The 25,009-nt window shown below is 40.6% G+C and overlaps 1 long non-coding RNA gene across 1 annotated transcript; it reads right to left on the reverse strand.

Moving 5' to 3' along the window:
* Positions 1-22,369: 22,369 nt before the first annotated feature.
* Positions 22,370-24,728, reverse strand: LOC132633386 (uncharacterized). The gene is made up of 3 exons (XR_009579645.1): positions 24,255-24,728; positions 23,711-23,785; positions 22,370-22,576 (listed from the first exon to the last, which is right to left on the reverse strand). It is a non-coding gene; the product is annotated as an uncharacterized LOC132633386 (long non-coding RNA).
* Between the last annotated feature and the right edge of the window lie 281 nt (positions 24,729-25,009).

The raw sequence follows: 25,009 nt of genomic DNA on the forward strand, positions 1-25,009 counted from the left end.
CCCTCGCTTGGTGAGAGAAATACCATCTTCATACTGCTTTTTAGACCGTTCAACCCAGAATTGCAAAACATTCTCCGGCAGTGTTTTACTCCTCAAGAACAACTTGCGCCTGCCTTGTATTGATTCTAGGGAACACTAATACGCTCAAATTACATCTTTAATTAACGTAAAGCGGACGATGTCAAATATAGTAACCCAACAAGGTTAGGGTCGAATCCCACAGAGAATATGGTGTGAAAAGTTTACTAATGAGTATTATACTAATCTTGCGGTGCTGGTGTATTCTAGAAGAAAGGGTTTTATAACAGTTTTGGTTTGTGGACAAATTTAGAGTGACTAGTAATAGAGTTGTAAAAATATGGGTAAAAGAAACCAAGGTTATGTCCCCGTTAGATAAAGTGTATGCTCATGGGTATTGATCTTGATATACTCTAATGGATCGTTGTATGAATGCACTTAACCTTTATGTGCATCTAGACTATTTCCTAATAAGAAAAGATTATTTCTTTCTATGCTTTTCCCAAAGATAAGAAAGTATGCATGAAGAACGGTTAATTATTCCAAATAAATTCCTCTTATTCCTAAGTGAATTTATTAAACAAGGTTTAAAGCCTTGAGTTCTTATTATTTGTTCTTACCAAACCATAGTTATTTTCCCAAATAAACCAAAGTTTATGGCGTTAGCTAATATTTGCAACCACTAACTATATGATTAAAACGAAGAATAAATAAACCCTAACAATCCATTATGCGTATATCAATCACAATCCCCAATCACAAAACACTCATCCTTGGGTTCACAACCTTAGTAAAGGTGTTTAGCTACTCATGGCAACGAAGAAACAATAAAAGATTGAAGATTGCATAATTGAAATTGTTATTGAAACTTACGAATAAAACTGAAAGTTAAATGAATGTGATTGTCGAGAAAACCTTCTAACAGTACTAAAAATCCCAAAGTAATTAATACAAGTCTTAAACTCCAGATGTCAGAAAAATAAAACCTAATCAGGTATTTATACAAGTTAAACTCAGAATAATTTAATCCCAATCCAGTTCCATGTCGGCTTGCAAGTCGACAGACCGTCTTTGCACTTTGACAGTACCGCCGAATGTCGACGATGCAGTTCGACGATCTGATGACAAATTTCAGGCTGCAGAACCTCGACTGTCAATGTACATCGACGGACCGTCGATCATGCTGACGATCCGTCCATCTTCTCGTCTTTTTACATCACTATTGCACAGCCTCTGACCTTTTACTCAGTGCAATTCGATGACATACATGACGGACCATCGAGCATGTTGGCGGTCCGTACAAGTGCATAGTAGTGTGTTGTCTTCAAAATTCCTTATTTTCAACTTTTTTTGCAATTCCACTTCTAAATACCTGCAACATACACAAAACACATCAAACTACCACAAACTTACTCGAAAACAAGTAAACCTTAGAGTTAAAAAGCATTAGATGTGCCATAATTTCACGGCACATCAACACCCCCAACTTAAAGTCTTTGCTTGTCCTCAAGCAAGTCAACCAACAGACTCAATCTACAAATGTCTCGATATCACAAAGTAAAACTGTCTACAGTGGTTGTGACAATTAACTATCGGCATATCACTTGTATCCCAATGACTCTCCACCCAATATAGAGCAAAACCAATCAAGGGGTCGTTGCAACTAACAATAAGGCTTCAATCAATGACATCTAGTTATTACAGAAACCATAGCACACATTAACCAATACTTACGGGAAACCAGTCACTTAACGAATTCTTATGCCCTCACAAAGACCAAAGCATGTCGCAACACGCATGTACAGACAAAGTGGGACAGAAGACTAAGGAGAAGAGAAACACTCACACTCACAAAGAAATTCTCTAGCTACGCATGCAAATACCATAGGCTTGCCCTTATTTTCAGTACCCTAGACTTTGGATAGTTCAGCTGTGATCACATTAGGACTTTTTCAGGGTTTAATGTAGGCTCGGGGATGGGTAGGATGTATATTTGGATAACTATGCCTCACCCTCCTTGAACACTACACCTTTTTCTCCCTTTTTGTTTTATTCCCCTTTTCCTTTTCATTGCCTCAGTGTGGTTTTATTGCTACTCTACTTCTACATATAATTTTTTTCTCCTTTTTTTTTCTATGCTTACCACATCGATGTCTTTTAACTATGTAATTCACTTCTACCCAACTTTAGGCTTACGCCTCATGTTCCCCCTTATTCCACCTATCACCCTCAACTTAGGCTTTTAGCCTCAATCTATTCAGAATAGGTATTGGCTTATTACGGCTAGTCAAAGAACAGGTTTAAGGCTCAAAATGGCTAACAAGGGATATTTATCTGCAGGTAGGCTTATATTCAGGCTTAAAGGGATTCCTAACACAAACAATGCCTAAGATCACTTCATAGCTCAACTTATCCTAAGAACGCAGGCACGACTAACCAGGTAAGTTCTAGATTATACACATAACTAGAGAATATATCTACAAAACCTCACAACACATGGTATCAGAATTGTCAACACACTAGTCTCCCCTCTAAACTTATGTACAGAAGGTAACACAATAGTCTAAATGTCATACAAAGAAGCATGCATGCCAATTAAACAACCAAGTCCAAGTTTACAAAAAAATTTGAAGGGGAATGCTTTTAATCAAATCACAACAGGATTGCCTTAAGTTAATCAAACCACCACAACATAAGTCAAAGTTGCTCTATTTTATCTAAACACGACCTAAACATTCTACAGAAAATAAACCCATCGGGAAAAAAACCATGGCAGAGAAAAACTAAGGGGGTCCTAAGCACATATATATACACTATAAGAAAATCAAATACTCTCACCCCTAAATGAAGAAACCTGCAATGTCCCCAATCTAGTTAAAGTAAAACAAGGGAGTAGGAATACCTGAGGCATTCTAGGCGCGCTGCTCATCTCGCGACTCATCGGTCTGCGAGGCATCATGTGGCACAACCGTACCATCAGTAGTATCAGTAGCAGTAGAGTAGTTATAGTACCAGTAGGCAATGGCTCTGGAGTAGAAAGGGTTGGTGGCAATGTCTCTCCAGCTGCAGCACTACTGGGGGTGGCTCCCGCAGTCCCAACAGGAAGGTTCAGCACAAGAGAATTCCTAATGGCCTTCTCCATCTGCTGCTTCTCTATACTCAGACCCCTCAGGAGAGTCCTCTCTCTTAACTTATCCTTCTCATCATCCTTCTCCATCACTCTTTTCCTCTTTTCTTGAACACCTACAGCTAGAGCTGGTGTAGGGGATCCTTGAACATCAACCAACTGTATTACTAGAAGCACGTCTTCCTCCACCTCAGTCCTGGCGGGAAGTGGCATCGTCCCTACACTCGGATCATGGGCCTGCAAAATCAATATTGCAGCCTTTAGCTGCTCTAACTCCACCTGCAATGCATCAGTAGAAGTACTCAACTGAGAAAACTCCAAAGCTGCGATTTATGTCTCAAAGCTATCCAAGCGAGCAGATATGGCCTGCTTCAGTGGCACCATGGCAGCCGTAACCCTCAACCATCTGATTTAGAAACTCATCCAGCTGCCTAACTATAATCTTAGACTGCTCATCCGATGTAGCCTCCTGCTTAGTAATTTCTGAAGTTCTTAAGCGAGAAGGCATAAGGGTCAACCACTCTGGCTGCATCCTGGGGCTGTGCTATAGGACTCGCTGGCTATGGGGCCACTCACTGTGGCTGTGGAGCTGCCTTCTGTGGCTGTGGAGCCGAAGTCTGTGGCTCAGTAACAACAGTTTGTGTCTCAACGGCAGCATCAATGGTAGCAGTAGTTGGAGGCTCAGGATCTGAAGTCCGGCTAGTCTCTGCAATAGGGGCAATAGTGGCGGGTCTAATTCGTGAATCGTAATGGCAGGCGAACCATTCCCAGATCATTTTAGCCATATATAAGAATTATGCGGAAATAAACAATGATTCTAACAGATTCAAATGATATGAAAAATAAGTGCGAAAGTAATAATAACCCCAAAATCTAGTCTGGACTAGTACAAGAGCTACTATTACATAGATACAAGTCTGATAAGAAGTACAAATCTCAATTGTCAATACTATCTCAAGAATACAAAGTAGACAGTTAAATACAAGAAGAGTCTCTGAGTGCGGATCTAGCCCAAAACTCACCCTGGAATTGCTGTCAGTTAGACTTGGATAACTCTCGACGACAGGAACTGGATCTAGTAACAGACTCTGCACTCAAAAGAAGAGTACAACAAGAGTAGCATCAGTACAAACAACACGTATTGAGTAAGCATCATAGGCTGACTAAGATTAGTTCACGCATTTAAGCAAAAAATTAACAAGATAAGAAGATAGACACATAATACCCAAACCAAGTTCACAGGATTTCGCAAAACCGAATCACAACCTAAGTGAAGCTCCTAAACCACAAGTCTGTCAAGCGTCAACAATCTCAAACGATAATCACAAATCCAAGTTTTGAAGCTAGGCAGAGTCACTACTCCACAATCTGACCCAATCCATAATCCGATTTATGCCACCACAATGATACGAACAGACCATACCAAATCAGACGTGAAGAGCTATATGTTGACGAAGAATAAAATGTAATGATGTACAATGCAATGCACTGGCCAAATACCTCAAACATGTACACACATGCTAAAGGCATTATTCACACAATAGTCATGAGCCATGGGGGACCCACAAAGTCCATGTACCTCTCACTCCGAAACATACCTCGGATCACGAGTCCACTCGCTTAGGAACAGACCTCGGAACATGAGTTCACAAATAGGCAACATCCTCACCCCTGTCAAATGTGCCTTATATATAGGCAAAAATACATCAAATCACACTTAAACTATACCCAAAATGTCAATTTCAGACTCAAACTAATTGGGCAACCTATTACACCCCTAAGGATCTAAGTGAATTTAATACCACCCTGATGCGCACATAACCAGTTGCACAAGGGGAGGTGATACACACTCGCCGTCACATCAGCGCCACGTCAGCACCACATGGAAATCTTCTAAAAAAATTATATTATTTTCCTTTTCTTTATTCATCTGATTTTTTTTGTTAATTATATTTACACTAATAAGTCCCTAATTAACTATTAAAATGCTCCAATAATAATGTCTTCTTCATCACTAAACCATCCCACCATTAAACCACCACTATTACCGCCAGCCCGCCACCAACCTTTTAAAAATCTATTTTCTTCTAGCAAGAATCAATTTAATATGTTCTTTTTCTTATTTTGGTTGTTCTATTTGTCTTTTTTGTTTTCATCAGACCTTACAAATTTTCAGCAGATTGGATGTCGCCGGTGGCTGTCATTGAAATGAAAATTTTGGGCAGAATCATACCAGATGCAAATGGTTCTTCAAAATTCGCTACAGTGATCGCTGTTGTTTTTGGCGAATTGGCAGAGCTATGGTTGGAATTTGAGCGTGATTTTCATTGGCTTGGATGCGTCTTGAAATTTTGCATGGGGGCTTGGGTTTCGGTGGCCTAAAGTGACTGTCCGGCGGTGGCGCAACCATTAAACCAGAACTGGCAGCCTCTCTAGAGAGCTTTTCTGGAGAAGAATATTGATTGGTGTTGGCCTGAAATTACTATGAGGGAATTCACTTTGTGGAGATCACTTCGGTTATTAACAGAACATAATGCTCTTAAGATCAAAGAATGGAAGCAAAATTCGATTCATTGACCTACACTGGCAAGCTTTATGGACTTCATGGATGAACAATATAAGATCTTTCGTAGAGAGAGGCAAACAGGCAGAAAATGAAGCGTGGTGGTGGTGGAATGACGAAAAAAAAGGGTTAGATGGGTTCTGGAGGTAGGGGTGGCATGAGAGTGGAGGAAACGAAGAAGAAGAAGGGAGGTTTTGGGGGGACGGGGTGAAATGGAGAAGAAGGAGTGAATTTTTTTTATTTATTAAAATCTAATTTTTTTTAATTAGAATTTTTCATTTCAGTATTAAAATTTAATAATTAGTTTTTTAATTATAAAAATGTCATTTCACTCTCCAATTTTTTTAATTATAATTTTTTTTGTGCCACATTAGCTTCTGGTGTGGTATTAAAATACCTTTTTAGATGGTCAAGGGTGTAATAGGTCGCCCGATTAGTTTAAGTGTGAACTTGACATTTTGGGTATAGTTTAAGTGCGATTTGATGTATTACATCAAGATAGTCCACATCCTCACCCCCCGTCAGATGTGCCTTTAGTACATATATTGTATGCAAGATGAGTATTCAAAATATGATTCAAGTCTAGAACCCCAAGATGAAACATCAACTCAAAAGTCAGCTTGATAAATAAATGAAATCAAATGCCAATGACAGTGCAAGACACAATGCCGTAAGCCATATAAGGACTTAGATAAATTAGTTCAATCATGAAAAGAATCATAAAAACCATCTCAATCAACATAAAGAGTCTATGACACCATTTACTTCAAAATATAGCAAGTATACCTCACAACTAAGTCTTGTGTCCTAAAGTGCCGCATTTTCTCTTTTATCATCATCAGTACCAAGTCATAATTCAATATCAATATACATGTGAAATGAGAATGTATGCCATGCATGTTATCATCATCAACAGTAAATCATAATCAAGATTCCAACCGTGTATTATCAAAATCATACAACACGATTCAGTCCTAATCTCATTATCCTTCCTTTCACCGATGATAAATAACACAAAAGAGAGAAATAAGTGCAATACGTATCACAACACAACAATTAAGGCAACAAGCCTAATCACAATAATAGGGCAACAAGCCACAATAAACCAACCTAATAGAATACCACCCCAAATCACCACATTACGAATACAAATACACCATCACAGTGCGTAAATAACGACGACAAGCCCATATAATCAGAAGTCGTACCAACCTAAGTAATATCCAATCAAACATCATGTCCAAAGACCTAGCCATGCTTTCTCCCGTCAATTCTACACAATATACGTTTCGCTAATCAAATTCTAACTAAGGTAAGGGGTAATCTACCTCAAATGCAGAACAGGAGCCACGAACCACATCACACGAGCCTTCTTTCCGAAGCACCTCAAAATGATGGTAGTCTAGTAAATAACATCGCATGTAAGTAAATGGCCACGACAACTAACTAATCAAATGAGAAATCAATTCGGGAAAGGTTACTCAAAAGGTCCAAAATACCCCTAATGAGTCACGAGGGTAAAACAGGAAATTAAGGGTGAAACTCCCTTAACCATAGTCCCAACAATCATAATCCTTAAATACATGGGTTTCTAATCACATTAAACCCTTCAATTTCATCAATTAATCAAAACCCCAAATTTGGGTGAAACCCAAAGTCTCATAATTAGATTCTTGAAATAAATAAGCAATTCCATCCTAGAAAGTGAAAACCTAGACTTCTAGATGATATAAATAGTAAGCTAATCAACATTCCACAACTTAGATAAGGGTTTCATGAATTTAGAGTTCTAGGATTTTCATACACCATTAAAGAACCTAGAACTAACATGGGAACTTAAAGGAGAAAGGAAAATGAACAAACTAATGGTTAGAACTTACCCTCAAAGATGATTCCACCAAGTTATTGAACAAATGGCCTCTTTTGCTCTTAGGAACCGTTTTTGGGAGTTTGTTACTAAAGACTCGAACTTAACAATATCAAAATGGGTTTCTATTTCCCGTCGATCGCTGCAGCGGTCACCAAATCGGCCCAGCGATCCTGTTGTAGCGATCGCGCTTCCGCTATTATGGTACTTATTAAAAGACACCACTCACCATATCGGTCAAGATTGCGCCGTAGCGGTCCCGCTATGGTAGCCCACTATTAGTCATGGCGGACACTCCTTACTCCCAGATCACTGCTATGGCGGTCGACACCCCGCCATGGCAGTCCCGCTGCTGCGGTACCAAACCCGCTACGGAGGTCAGACCGGAACCAGAAACTTCTAGTTTTTCACCAACATTTCCTGAAATCCCGACATCATTCCGAGGCCCCACACACACAAACCGAATATGCACACATATGTAAAAACAGTCTATGGACTTACCCTTGGCCTCAAAATTTCCAACAAGGGACTAAATTACCAAGTCAACCCCCAAACGGATAAAATTAAGTTTCGAACCAAGTATCCAAAACGCAACCAAATACCTCGGGAACTGAACCATCCATCCCACCAAGTCATAATCGACCCTTCAGACCTCACAAAATCAACAGAAATCTGAAAAAGATCCGTTTACCCAAAAGTCAACTATAGGTCAAACGCTATCACTTAAGGATTCTAAATCCTTCATTTTTCACTAGAAACGCTTTATAATCTCAGGAATTGGTCAACAGAAGCAAAATGGTCAAAAGGGCACATACGACCTAACGGATCATTACACAGGGAAATTGTCACGACCCGGCTAGGGGGCCGCGACGAGCACCCAGTGCTACCCCACCCGAGCACCCCCTTATCGTACATAACATAACATCTAGGTGAACCATAAGTCAATTCGTGCTTTTCTTATCGTTAATCATATTGATCCCATTAGACGACCATCATCATTTAACATATCATAGGCATCTAGGCCACACCATAAGTACAAGGCCGACGTGGCTAACAAAAGATATACAAAACATGGGCCGGCATGGCCGAACATCTCTACCCACATACACATGACTACGAGCCTCTAAGAGTATGACATATCGTATGAGCGGGACAGGACCCCGCTATGCCCATAATTATATACAAAAAAGAATAAGTACCCAAAAGCTACGGCTCCGAAAGAAATGGAGCTCTGCTATGCAATCTCTGAATAAGCAGCTATGGATCAAGTCTGTCTCCCTGTGCACCTGCGGGCATGACGCAGCGTCCACAAACAAAAGGACGTCAGTACGAAGAATGTACTGAGTATGTAAAGCATGATCAACATCAATATAGAAGCATAATAGATATCATATGAAGATAGCATAGGAGGGGAGACAATAATATCATCATCATCATGTCGCTTACTTGCATACATCGTCGTTCGTATCCCATAATAATACTCGTACCATACTTGTGCTCATATTCGTATACATGTCCTTATTCGTATTCTTATACATAGTCTTATCACATTCATATTCATATTATATACATAGCCATACACTTACATACATACATAGCGTACCCGACCATAAGGTTCGGTGTTTCATACGTACTTGGCCAACCAAGGCTCAATGTTATTTCTACCTGGCCCTACCAAGGCTCCAGGGTTATCCGTACCATCTGCAGACGTGCGCGCGCATTTCATAATCGTATACATACTTCATACATATTCATATACATATATTCTACCCGGCGTTATAAGCTCGGGGTTCATTATAGCCCTTCATAGGCACATATAAGTATAATAGCCCGTAGGCACCTTTTGCATCATTTTTGATATCATTATCATTACTATTCTCATCGTTATCGTTACATCTATATTATGGAATTACTCGTCATACGAGGAACATAGTATAATCATAGTACATATCAAGGGTCGTGAGCTTATGAGCTCGGAATGTCAACCATGTCAAGACAACATACTCATATAGAGGAATTAGGAATTTGGCCAAGAACCATGCCTTATGAAAGAAGGGTTAGCCTTACATACCTTTCCGTCGAACTATTCTACACTTGCACGTTCCCTTTCAATGCTAGCGTTTATACCTTCATTAATATCATAACAATGGCCATTAGTCATTCACATTATCCACATTATCTAGATTCCTCGATTTGCCTCTAATTCACCCACATTCATGATTATAACACCCATCTTCGTCCATTCGTCTAAAGTGTTTAGTTCATGATCTTAATACCATTTATAACACATTCATATCACAACACAACATCATTCATAACTCAATTCAAACTATTTCTCAAAATGTCACTATTCATCATTCATGACCTAGTTGACCACATTTTCTACAATTCATGTATTTTAATTCTCCAATACCTTAAACATCTTGTAAAAATCATGAAAGGAACAAGCTTTGGTTGATAATACTCTTCTTTGAGCAAAACCCTAGTTTTTCTCTATTTGGATTTCTTGACTTGGATGGTCCTTGATGATTCCCTTATCCTTGATTCACTTGTCTTAATGTTATTGATGGCTTATAATCCTTGAAAACTCATATAATAAATGTAGAGAGAAGTTTTTGAGAGAAGTGGTGTAATGTTGTAATGAAATAAAATAAGTCTTGATCCTCATATTTAATGAATTGGAAAATCTGTGCTGGGTGAACAGTGGTCGTCCATGGAGGTTTACGGACCGTATTCCACTATACGGCTCGTCCTCCATGGGCGTATTTAGCCATTTCAAGAACCAGAAGCTGTGTTGCCTTCATGGTAGTTTACGACTATGGTTTCCGGGCCGTAAATCACTTTACGGTCCGTCCACCAGGTCGTTTTTAACCATTTCCTCGGCTGGCAGAAAGTTGAAGTTTGGCATGCCAGTTTACGACCTGGCTGTTTACGGACCGTATACCAGTTTATGGTCCGTATTTGCACTTTACGACCACTGGCAGAAAGCTGAAGCTTTTGCATGGCAGTTTACGACTGCCAGTTTACGGACCGTATTGCACTTTACGGTCCGTATTTTGCAATATACGACCACTGGGCAGTTTTGCCAACTTTTAATTTTTTCTCATTTCTCAACTTTTCATTCTAATCATCCACATCCCTTTTCATACATTTCCCATGAAACATTATACACTCGCACTCCTCGCACACATCATTAGTTCATTTACTTGCGTACCAACTGGAAATTTTCCGAGGTGTAACATTCTACCCCCCTTAGGAACATTCGTCCTCGAATGTTAAAGGCTTGGGGAATTCTATAAAAATTTCGCCAGAGTTTCCTCTGTAATGTGGCACTACCACCCTGTCACAACAACCCACAATAACAATGCCTCACAGGGCAATAATACAACAGCACTAGAAATTTGGCCACACACGACCTGAATGTATAAAAGGGAAAACATGCATACCTTATGATTTTGACGTCTCATCTTGGACTTCTTCCAAGGGCTGAAATAAATGTGGGTATTTGGATCGCATATTCTCTTCTGCTTCCCATGTCATTTCCTCTCGATTGTCATTTCTCCACAGAACTTTAATTGAGGCCACTTCTTTGTTTCTAAGCCTCCGTACTTGCCTATCTAATATGGCAATGGGTATTTCATCATAAGTTAACTTTTCTGTCACTTGAATATCATTCACTGGGACGATCCTCGTAGGATCTCCAACACACTTCCGAAGCATCGAGACATGAAATACTGGATGGACTGACTCCAAATCTGGAGGTAGATCTAGCTCATAGGCCAGTTTGCCTATTTTGCGCACAATTTCGTATGGCCCAATATACCGGGGACTGAGCTTCCCCTTTTTGCCAAATCTCATCACGCCCTTCATCGGCGACACTTTCAAGAATACCCAATCTTTCACTTCGAACTCTAAGTCTCTTCGACGATTATCCGCATAGGACTTCTGACGACTTTGAGCCGCTAGCAACCGATCTTATATGAGCTTAACTTTCACTATTGCTTGCTGGACCAAGTCTGGCCCTATCAACTTAGCTTTTCCGGTTTCAAACCACCCAACTGGGGATCTACACTTTCGCCCATATAGAGCCTCATACGGTGCCATTTGAATGCTAGAATGATAACTGTTATTGTAAGCAAACTCAATGAGTGGCAAATGGTCATCCCAATTTCCTCCAAAATCTATCATACATACCCGTAACATATCTTCAAGAGTCTGAATAGTACGTTCAGCTTGCCCATCGGTCTGTGGGTGAAACGCCGTGCTTAGGCGCACTTGGGTCCCTAAACCTTCTTGGAAAGACTCCCAAAACTTGGCTGTAAACTGAGTTCCTCTATCGGAGATAATAGATACCGGAATGCCATGGAGTCTCACTATCTCTTTGAGATAAAGCTTTGCATAATCTTCTGCCACATAGGTCGTCCTGACCGGTAAGAAATGAGCTGACTTTGTGAGTCTATCCACAATCACCCATATGGAATCATACTTACGTCGAGAACGGGGTAACCCTGTAATGAAATCCATATTAATCACTTCCCACTTCCAAGCTGTGATTTCTATAGCTTGCAATAAGCTACCCGGCTTTTGGTGTTCTATCTTCACTTGTTGGCAATTAGGACACTGAGCTACGAATTCCGCTACGTCTTTCTTCATCCCATTCCACCAATATATAGTCTTAAGATCATGATACATTTTCGTCGCTCTGGGGTGAACGGAGTAACGGGAACAATGAGCTTCTCTCAAAATCTGATGGCGTAGACCTGCCACATCGGGAACACATAACCTGCCTCGACATCGGAGAACTCCGTCTTCCGAAATGTCAAATGATGACTCCTCCTTCTGAGGGAGTGTATCTCTGTACTGTATTAGCATGGGATCCTCATATTGTCGCTCTTTTACTTCCACTACTAACGATGAAACTGCTGAATTCTGAATAGTAGCTCCGCTGCTACCTGAGTCCACCACTCGGACTCCTAGGCTAGCTAACTGCTGAAGATCATGGGCCATATCTTTCTTTTCCGGTCGTACATCACTTAGACTTCCCATCGACCTACGGCTAAGAGCATCAGCCACAACATTTGCCTTTCCGGGGTGGTACAGGATTTCAACATCATGGTCCTTTAGCAACTCTAGCCATCGTCGTTGCCGCAAATTCAACTCTTTCTGCTTGAAGATGTACTGGAGACTCTTATGATCTATATAAATATCCACGTGGACACCAAATAAGTAATGTCTCCATATCTTTAAAGCATGGACCACCACGGCCAATTCTAAGTCATGGGTAGGATAATTCTGCTCATGTTTCCGTAATTGTCTAGAAGCATACGCAATCACCTTACCATTTTGCATCAATACATAGCCTAGCCCGACGCCTGAAGCATCACAATAAATAACATATCCTTCCAATCCCTCTGGAAGTGTCAAGACTGGGGCTGAAGTCAGTCGGTCTTTCAACTCTTGGAAACTACGCTCGCAAGCATCTGTCAATTGAAACTTAGTTGACTTCTGAGTCAACTTGGTGAGCGGTGCAAAAATAGAAGAGAAATCCTCAACAAATCTTCGGTAATAACCTGCTAAGCCCAAAAATCTACGAACCTCCGTAGGGGTCGTGGGCCTTGGCCAAGTCTTCACTGCCTCAATCTTTTGGCTATCCACTCGAATATCGTCAGCTGCAACAATGTGGCCCAGAAATGCCACTGAGTTCAACCAAAACTCGCATTAGGAAAACTTCGCGAATAACTCTCGGGCTCGAAGAACTCCAAGGACAATTCGCAAATGATCGACATGCTCTGCCTTGGATCTAGAATACACTAGGATGTCATCGATGAATAAAATCACGAATCGATCCAGAAAAGGCCTGAATACATTGTTCATTAAGTCCATAAACACTGCCGGTGCATTAGTTAGCCCAAACGACATTACTCGGAACTCGAAATGGCCATATCTTGTTCTGAAAGCTGTCTTAGGGATATCTTTCTCCCTAACTCTTACTTGGTGATACCCGGACCTCAAATCAATCTTTGAAAACCATTTGGAACCTTGCAATTGATCAAATAAATCATCAATCCTCGGGAGGGGATACTTGTTCTTAATTGTCACTTTATTCAATTGCCGATAATCAATGCACATTCTCAAGGAGCCATCCTTCTTCCGGACGAACAATACGGGTGCTCCCCACGGGGATGAACTAGGCCTAATGAAGCCTTTTTCAAGCAAGTCGTTTAATTGCTCCTTCAACTCTTTCAACTCTGCGGGTGCCATCCTATAGGGAGGAATAGATATGGGATTAGTGTCTGGCAGCACATCAATCGCAAAATCGATCTCTCGCTCGGGAGGAAGGCCTGGAAGCTCTTCCGGGAACACATCCGGAAATTCGTTCACTACCGGAACTGACTGAAGAGTCGACGACTCAGCTTCAACATCTTGAACTCGTACTAGGTGATAAATGAACCCTTTCGTGATCATTTTCCTTGCCTTTAGATAGGAAATAAACCTACCTTTTGGTGATGCCGCATTCCCTTTCCATTCTAAGACTGGTTCTCCTGGAAACTGGAAATGAACCATCTTCATTCGGCAATCAACATTGGCATAACAAGAAGCCAACCAATCCATGCCCATAATAACGTCAAAATCTACTATTTCTAGCTCATGCAAATCAATCATGGTACGACGATCACAAATCACAATCACACAATTCCTATATACTCGGCTAGCTATTACCGATTCACCCACGGGTGTAGACACCTCGAAAGGTTTGATAGACTCCGGCTCAATTATAAATCCACCCGCAATATATAGAGTAACATATGATAATGTGGAGCCCGGATCAATCAAACCATATACATCATGAGAGAATACCAATAATATACCTATGACCACATCAGGAGAAGACTCAAGATCTTGGCGTCCAGCCAAAGCATAAATACGGTGCTGAGGACCGCTAGTACTGGGAGCTCTGCCTCTACATCTACCATGGCCGACTGGCGCATGTGAACCTGGCCCCGTAGGGCGTACAGATGCTGATGATCCGGCTGCCGACCCTGCTGGCTGGGTCCTACCTCTACCCTGTACTGAGGGGCAATCACGCATGATATGGCCTGGTTGACCACATGAATAGCAACCATCCGAGCCCAATCGGCATCGACCCCAATGCAACTTCCCACACTGGGAACATCGTGGTACAGGTGGCCTTGACTGGCCTGAATCACCTCTAAACTGAGACCCCGAATAACCCTGACTCGGCTCGGAATGAGTAGATCTGTCAAATCTCTGCCCCGTGAACTGTGGAGGTGTACTGGTCATAGAATAGCCTGAATGGCTGGGAAACTGCTGTCTGTGTCCGCCCCTGGACTCGCTCCTCGAACCCGAAGGTCTGGCCCTATTGTTATGGCCCCTATCCTGCTCACGTTCATTTCTCCGCTGCTGTAGGTGATCCTCTAATTCCTGAGCATGTGCCTGAATCCATGCAATATCCATGCCATCCTGAAGGGACGCAGTTAAACATTTATCCATCAAGTGTGGCCCTAGTCCTTTCACAAACCGGTGCACCCGATCGCCCATATCCGCTACCATGGCCGAAGCATACCTAGCCAAGGAATTGAAACGGAGACTATACTCTGTAGCACTCATGCTACCTTGCCTCAAATTCAAGAATTTATCGGCCCTAGCTCGCCGAACTTCCGGAGGCATATAATGACGGAGAAAAGCATCAACAAACTCTTGCCATACCGGCGGAGGTGCATTGGCTCCCCGCGAAGCCATCCAAACCGTATACCACTGGATTGAGACATCCCTCAATCTATATGACACTAGCTCCACCGATTCGGTGTCTGAAGCATGTATCAACCGGAGCGTCCTTAGCATACCATCAATAAAGTCCTGGGGATCCTCCTCCAGTTTCGACCCAAAGAATTCCGGGGGTTTCAAAGCAATGAAGTCACGGGCCCTTGCACTAACAGTCCTGTCACCTTGCCCTGCGCTTGGCCTCTGAGTCTGGGCCGCAACAAACTGAGTCAACAAATTAATGGCCTCTCTCACGTCTTGGCCCGAAGCATTCAGTGGAGGAGCTGGAGCTGGGGCTAAGGCTCCCACGTGCTCCTCGGTAATAGGCACTGTCTGGGAGGACTGAGATTAAGCCGCACTCTGAGACTCATCTTCTTCTACTACCGGTGGCGGTGCTCTTTCAGCCCGCTTTTCTGCCACCGTCTTGCCTTTTTGGCTTGCTATAGCCTTTTTCTTTTTTGGAATCTCTGAAATACATAACACACGATTTAGGAACAAGAATTTCTTACATCATAGCTCTATCGCACGATTCTTATGAAGAACGAAGGTCATATATCCCTAAAATGTCCGCAGCTTCTCGTTTATAAGTGTGGCGCGCAACACACCCATAACAAAGACTCTACTAGACACGGCTCGTAGCCACATCCTAGGATTGAACTGCTCTGATACAACTTTTGTCACGACCCGGCTAGGGGGCCGCGACGAGTACCCGGTGCTACCCCACCCGAGCACCCCCTAATCCTACATAACATAACATCTAGGTGAACCATAAGTCAATTCGTGCTTTTCTTATCGTTAATCATATTGATCCCATTAGACGACCATCAACATTTAACATATCGTAGGCATCTAGGCCACACCATAAGTACAAGGCCGACGTGGCTAACAAAAGATATACAAAACATGGGCCGGCATGGCCGAACATCTCTACCCATATACACATGACTACGAGCCTCTAAGAGTATGACATATAGTATAAGCGGGATAGGACCCCGCTATGCCCATAATTATATACACAAAAGAATAAGTACCCAAAAGCTACGGCTCCGAAAGAAATGGAGCTCTGCTATGCAATCTATGAATAAGCAGTTATGGATCAAGTCTGTCTCCCTGTGCACCTGCGAGCATGCCGCAGCGTCCACAAACAAAAGGACGTCAGTACGAAGAATGTACTGAATATGTAAAGCATGATCAACATCAATATAGAAGCATAATAGATATCATATGAAGATAGCATAGGAAGGGAGACAGTAATATCATCATCATCATGTCGCTTACTTGCATACATCGTCGTTCGTATCCCATAATAATACTCGTACCATACTTGTGCTCATATTCGTATACATGTCCTTATTCGTATTCTTATACATAGTCTTATCACATTCATATTCATATTATATACATAGCCACACACTTATATACATACATAGCGTACCCGACCAAAAGGTTCGGTGTTTCATACGTACTTGGACAACCAAGGCTCAATGTTATTTCTACCTGGCCCTACCAAGGCTTCAGGGTTATCCGTACAATCTGCAGACGTGCGCGCGCGTTTCGTAATCGTATACATACTTCATACATATTCATATACATATATTATACCCGGCGTTATAAGCTCGAAGTTCATTATAGCCCTTCATAGGCACATATACGTATAATAGCCCGTAGGCACCTTTTGCATCATTTTTGATATCATTATCATCACTATTCTCATCGTTATCGTTACATCTACATTATGGACTTACTCGTCATACGAGGAACATAGTATAATCATAGTACATATCAAGGGTCGTGAGCTTATGAGCTCGGAATGTCAACCATGTGAAGACGACATACTCATATGGAGGAATTAGGAATTTGGCCAAGAACCATGCCTTATGAAAGAAGAGTTAGCCTTACATACCTTTCCGTCGAACTATTCTACACTTGCACGTTCCCTTCCAATGCTAGCGTTTATACCTTCATTAATATCATAACAATAGCCATTAGTCATTCACATTATCCACATTATCTAGATTCCTCAATTTGCCTCTAATTCACCCACATTCATGATTATAACACTCATCTTCGTCCATTCGTCTAAAGTGTTTAGTTCATGATCTTAATACCACTTATAACACATTCATATCACAACACAACAACATTCATAACTCAATTCAAACTATTTATCAAAATGTCACTATTCATCATTCATGACCTAGTTGACCACATTTTCTACAATCCATGTATTTTAATTCTCCAATACCTTAAACATCTTGTAAAAATCATGAATCTTACCTTGGAAGTTGTAGGAACAAGCTTCGGTTGATAATACTCTTCTTTGAGCAAAACCCTAGTTTTTCTCTTCTGGATTTCTTGACTTGGATGATCCTTGATGATTCCCTTATCCTTGATTCAGTTGTCTTAATGTTATTGATGGCTTATAATCCTTGAAAACTCATATAATAAATGTAGAGAGAAGTTTTGAGAGAAGTGGTGTAATGTTGTAATGAAATAAAATAAGTCTTGATCCTCATATTTAATGAATTAGAAAATCTGTGTTGGGTGAACAGTGGTCGTCCATGGAGGTTTACGAACCGTATTCCACTATACTGCTCGTCCTCCATGGGCATATTTAGCCATTTCAAGAACCAGAAGCTGGGCTGCCTTCATGGTGGTTTACGACCATGGTTTACGGGCCGTAAATCACTTTACGGTCCGTCCACCAGGTCGTTTTTAACCATTTCCTCGGCTGGCAGAAAGTTGAAGTTTGGCATGCCAGTTTACGACCTGGCAGTTTACGGACCGTATACTAGTTTACGGTCCGTATTTGCACTTTACGACCACTGGCAGAAAGCTGAAGCTTTTGCATGGCAGTTTACGACTGCCAGTTTACGGACCGTATTGCACTTTACGGTCCGTATTTTGCAATATACGACCACTGGGCAGTTTTGCCAACTTTCAATTTTTTCTCATTACTCGACTTTTCATTCTAATCATCCACATCCCTTTTCATACATTTCCCATGAAACATTATACACTCGCACTCCTCGCACACATCATTAGTTCATTTACTTGCGTACCAACGGGAAATTTTCTGAGGTGTATCAGAAATTCTAGTGTTTGGTGTCCACCGTAGGGGCACCAGATGCGCCGTAGAAGACTCACCACAGTGAGGGCCTGGTCCGTTGTGGCGACGGGAAAGGAATTGTGGTGAGTCGCCATAGTGGTTGGTAGTCAGTTGTGGTGGACTCGTGATGGTGAATGGCTACCGCTGTAGTGGACTCTTGACAGTTGCAGCGAATGACAGGACCAAAATCCTATTTAATGCCTAGTTAAAACCCTTCATTTCCTATTACTTCATTTACTATTCCTAAGCATATTTTAAGGTTATTTAAAGGATTTCTTGGCTGATTTCTCTTGTAGGTTAGTTCCCTAACCTAGAATTCATTCCTTTACCTTTCCTAAGCTTGAATCCATGCTAGAATTCATATAGAACTTAAGAGGAAAGATGGGTTTTGATGTCTATGTCATTATTTGAGTTTAAGTCTTTCTAAATGAGAATTGTTGGTGGATTTCACTAATCTAAGTATGGAATTTGATGATTTAGTGAGTAATAGGCTTGAATCTTTCGTTATTGTTGATGAATTGAAAGATTGAAAGTTAGGGTTTATACCCAAATTGGGGGTTTTGACTTGAATGATGAAATTGACCTATTCTTGAGTTAATATAGCAATTGATTAGTAGAATTGAACTTCTAGAACATTGGGTTTCACATTTCACTTTTGAAATACTCATTTTTCCCTTGTGGGCCCATTTTCCCTCTCTTCCATAGTTGATTTTGATTCGAAAGATAGCCTAGCAATATGGGTATCGTTCTTCCTTGTTTCAAACATAGAATTCGATTATGGTAGATCTTGAGTATTTGGAAGCTCTCCGAAAAGGCATGGCAAAGGTGTAATTGTTCGTGGCTCCCGCTCGGCTACCAGGTAGGTCACGGCTTACCTTTTGGTTAGACTTCGGTTTGCGAAGCATATGTAGAGTTAGTGATTTTTGGAGAAAGTATGTACACCTTCGGGTATGTAGTTGGGATGGATTACTTAGGTTGGTATTATTGTTTGATTGTGGCTTGTTGCCTTGTTGTGATCTATTGGCTTGTTGCCACATGTGTGATACTAGACTTGATGATGAGTTGCCTTATCATGATTATGAAGACATTCGTCTCATTGATTGGGTATTGTCTTGTAAAGAGGAAGGAAGTGATTTATTTGTGATATTGTGATATGTGTCCATGTGTGGCATGATTGGTATTGATAGATTCTAATTGGCATTGATATCATTCATGCATTCATACTCATACATTTGGATCGGGTTGCGCGTTGCAACATATATTATAAAAATATTGTACCGAGATGCACATTCTACAACATATATTGGACCGGGTTGCACGTTCCGCAACATATATATATATATATATATATATATATGATCAGGCTGTGCATTGCAGCAGGTACATGGACTTCGCGGGTCCCCCATCGGTCATGACTATCAAGGCGTGGAGGTATTCTGCCCGTAGCGTGCGTGTATCATTGCATTGCATATGCATTCGTCATTATCATCTCATTTTACTTCTATTGAGCAGATTTGTGGTTCTACTTGGGTTTGTGATCTTTCTGAGGAATTATGGGAACTTGGCAGACTTGTGTTTAGGTGCTTCATCATAGGCTATGTTTCAGTTGTTGATCTTTCTGTCTTGTGATGCTATTCTTGGACTGTGTGGATTGATACTTGATTGTGAGCATGTTTATCTTTCAGTCTCTTCCTTTATATATGATAGCTAACTATTGTCGGCCTATGATACCTACCAGTACCTATTGTTTGTACTGATTCTACCTTTGCTGCATTCTTTTATGAGTGCAGAGTATGTGACAAGGTCTACCTCCTCTCCTCGTGGCTGATTCCCGAGGCTTTCTTGATGAGTATCTAGGGTGAGCACATGGACAGATCTGCAGCCCGGATGCCTCTTCTTATTTACTTGTCTTATTTGGTGTTCCGAGACAGCATTCCACTGTTCAGACTATGTATTCATATTCAGACTTGTAGTTTTGTAGTAGTGGCTCTTGTACGGACCTAGACCAGATTCCTTAGGATTATTTGTATTATTGCCGCACTTATTTAGTTATCCATTCTAGACTTATTATATATATTCGATATTTGGGTTTACTTTATTGTTGATTTGAATTGTGATTAAGGGACGGCTTCGTCTACCAGGTGGGCACGTTCCCCGATTTGGGACGTGACAGTGTGGGTTCCATAAGTGTAGGGACCGGCACCTATAAATGCTTCATGAAATACATAAGGTTGATGTGTTTGATTCAGTGTCGGCCTCCACGTGTTGATTAAGTCAGTTAGGTAAACTAAATTTCTTTAGAGAAAAAACTTTCAAGTTTAGCTTAATTTCAAATATTTACGTGTTTGTCATTGTTTTTTTTCTTTCTTAAGAATATAGAGTTCACCCGCTCCGGGTGATAATAATTGCACTACCAGCGCCAAAAAGCAAGAGTATCGAGAAATGAGAGACCTACCTCTCGAGCACCATTATCACATCGTTCTCACTTCATTACACATGACGGTGGTGGCCGACGTGTGCATGCAAACCATTATGCAAGTAAAATAGGTAGTTTTTAAGGCTAGATAACAGCTTAAAAAAAAGGTTATGGTGATAGACCCCAAAGAAGTTGCCCTGGCTCACACCTTAGCCTGATTCAAACCCAAAAGCCTTTGGCCCTTTAGTCAGCTGGGAGGACTCCTAGAAATTCCTTTTTTAGAGAAAGCTGTAAAATTAAAGAAAAGAGTGGACAATTTGGTTACTGAGGGTGAGCAGTGTCACATTCTCGAGGAAAAGAAGATGGTGAAATAACTGGCGAGCACATAAGCTGGATTGGGCTTTAGTGATTCAACAAAGGCAAAAATTCACTCGCCAAGGAAATAAAACCAGGAATTTTTAGGGAGACGGATGTGACCCTCACTGATAAACTAACAAAAGGAAAACGTAACACTACTCATCTGAATAAGACCAATTGGCATCCGATGGATTCATATGTTGTGAGTTTATTGTAGATTTGACTGACTCTAGTAGACAAATAGTGGAAAGTCGTTCAACTTCTTCTTTTTGAACTTCATACGGTCAAGTTCTAATTCATGACAGAAGACTAAATGAGGAAGAACGGTTCTATGCCAAGGAATTGAATTCGCCACCCAAGGAGGAAGACATTGTACTGGTGGCAACTTAGTATTTGCGGATTTAGATGCTTTTTAGGGGACAAGGGTTTAATGAAGGGCTCAGCCAGCACTAAGAGAAATCCAATGGTGCGACCAGCCCAACTATGACCTAATATTTCTATTAGACAATCAATAAAATGAACACATGCATCAGAAATCCGAATTTGTCCATCCTTTCATTCAATCTTCAAATGGTGATCATCAATTCTCTTGCGACGGATATTGCCAGGATGAGGAGTAGGGGCAGTGTCCATATAGAAATTAATTCTCTAACTTATAATTTTCAGCACATGCGTTGCCCGTTTATGCTAAGTCATGTAGTATATGATATTGTAAAATTTGAGGCTTTGTGTAAGTAAAATAGGTAGTTTGAAAAAATTTCTTAATTGATTTAAAGTCTTAAATATTAGGCACAATATCATGAATGATTTTATAAAGAAAATTTTAGATTTTTAATTAGATTTTGAAGTCCTAAATCTGAGGAAATGATGTAATAAATAATTTGTAGATTTTAAAGTCCAATATATTAGGAAATTTATTAGATTACAATTTTTTATTCAATACATTTTTCTAAAAGCTAATATAGGATTGCAAATCCTGCAATGTATTTTCTTCTCTGCATGTAACGACCCAAATTACAGATCGTACGGGCACCTACCTTATCCCCCCTTTGGTCGGCGAACCCTTCACAACTAGCAGCTATGAATACATTCAACAATTAAATAACAAGTAAATCATTGACGTTAAGAAAGAAGTATAAAAGTCACCTCAATTATTAAATAGACTTCCCCAAAATCGGGTCTAGACTTGTACAAGTGTTTCTACAACACAAGAAATGACCACAATAAGATAATATAACTTCTGTTTTTAGAATGAAAATATACAGGAAGCTTTAGGATGACATCCGTTAACGCCAGCTACTGAAACCTCGAGCACTAACCTGAAACACATCTATAACCTGGAAGGGGTGTAGCAAGAGTAGTATCAGTACACCACATGTACTGGTAAGAATAATAGGCTGACTAAGATTAGTTCACGCATACGAGTATAGAATCAGTCAAGATAAGCAGGCAGGTACAATTATCCACACATTCATAATTCCTAGCCTATAATGAAACCATCTACGCCCAGGTATGCCAAGTTCTCCTAGAACAAGTGCGGGAACCAGAATCAAACTAATAACACACGCACACACACACTCAAACACACACTTATCGCTCTCGATACCACAACACCGGAGAGAATAAACGAAAATAGGGAGCTAGTCGTATAATAACCCGTCATAACCTAAGGTGAAGTTCCTAAACCATCGGTCTTCCAAGTCTCGATAAATTAACAATCAATAATTCCTGCATCGACCCAAACCTAGGTGGGACCACTAATTCACAATCTCGCTAGAACAAATAATAGATTTATAAGATAAACAGATAGGCACAACAAGACACGATAGATCAAATAATATAAATAGGATGATGTCATATACAGTGCAACAATGATAAGTAACTCCCCCGTACACACATGCTAAAGGCATTGCTCACACAATTTTCATGACCCGCGAGGGACCCATGGTGTCCATGTATCCATCCGGAAAGAGCCTCGGACCCGGATTCACACACCCTCCATTCCGACAAGCACCTTGGACACGGAGCCATATACCATAGTTACCTCAGAGGTGTCATAGTTCCTTTCTAAATCATCTTAATTATTTCATCCACTATATCCGAACCATGAATGAGTGAATAAATGCAAATATGGTAATTCAATGAAATATGCCAATGAAAGTACGAAATCACAGAGCCAAATGCCACAACAGGTCTTAAATAAATCAATTCATCCATGGAATGAATGAATAAAACCACCTCAATCAACATAAAGAGTCTATATCAACCCTTTCCTTCCAAATATAACATATACACCTCATGATTCAATGCGTAAAGTAACAGCAAAAAACCCACATAATTAGAAGTTATACCAACCAAAGAGTATATATATCCCAACATCGCGTCTAAAGACCTAATCATGCTTTCTCCTGTCAATTCTACTACACATGCATTTCACTAATCAAAGTCTAACTAAGTAAGTCATAACCTACCTCAAATGCCGAACAAGAACCACCAACTACTCCACTTGCGCCTTCTGTAGCCAAATGCCTTAGAGCGAGGGTAGTCTAATAAACACCATTTACTAAGTAAGTAAAATACACAACACCCAACTAATCGGAAGAAGAATCTATTTGGGGAAAGGCTAATTAAAATACCCAAAATACCTCAAACGGAACATAAGGGAAAAACGAGAAATTTAGGATGGAAATACACTACCCAATATCACACTTGTCATTATCCTATTTATTAGAAGTTCTAATCTTAAATTGTTCCTTAATTTCAACATATGGACCAAAATCCCTAATTTAGAAGAACCTTAAATCATGGATTGATTCTAGAATCGAAAGTGAAGATTCAAGCCTAGAATTTAGTAACCCCTTGTTTAAGTATAAGAAATGAGTAATTAACTTAACCCAGATAAAGATTGTTAAATAATCTAAGGTTCATATATCCCTCTTTCCCAACCCTTTCCCCCATTAACAGCCTAAGGGACTTTACTAAAACGAAAGAGCAAGATAGAGGAAGAAGATTTACCCCCAATGGTGAACCTCACAAGATGCCTTGGAAACTTTCCCCTTTTAGACCTAGAACATAAGTTTTGGAAATGGAACAAAATTTTTGAAGTTGGGCAAAAAATAGAATTTCTGGTCACGCTATTCCGTCGTGGCGAAAGGATGATTGCCATGGTGGAAGCGCTATGACGCTCAAGAGTCCTGCCGTGGAGGACTTACTTAAAATCTCTAGGGTTCGCTATGGCGGACAGCCTCTCACCATAGCGAGATCCCCATGACGGCTCCCAGACCACCGAGGCGGTTAAATGAATTCAGAAAATTCCAAAATTTCTTTCTAACACGGTCTAAGGTAGACATTCAACTAGAAGCTTTTAAAAAATCATCGATGCGACCCTTTACGAGGATTGTTAGGGAAAGGCCGGAATTACCCGTAATGACAGGTCATTACATTGCTGCACAAGCATGTTCGAAGAAATATTCCCTTGTTTTCTCCCCTATTGCGCAACTCTTTTGACAGAGGTTATTTTTTTCCTAGCCCCACTCTTTGGTTTATCTATTTATAATTACAAATATAAGGGAATGCCACCTATGGCGTGAATTATAACATAAAATTCTATAGTGAAATCTATTTTTTAAGGTAAAAAAGCCTGAACTACATTTAGATAATGTGCTTCGTGATTTTAAATAACATATAGACAGATTCTCAGCACGGGCGTTGTAGGTGTATGTCCAGTCATGTAGTGTTTGAATTTGAATTTCAACCTTGTGTTTATCAGT

This window comes from Lycium barbarum, chromosome 1 (genome assembly GCF_019175385.1).
Source record: "Lycium barbarum isolate Lr01 chromosome 1, ASM1917538v2, whole genome shotgun sequence".
Classification (NCBI taxonomy): domain Eukaryota; kingdom Viridiplantae; phylum Streptophyta; class Magnoliopsida; order Solanales; family Solanaceae; genus Lycium; species Lycium barbarum.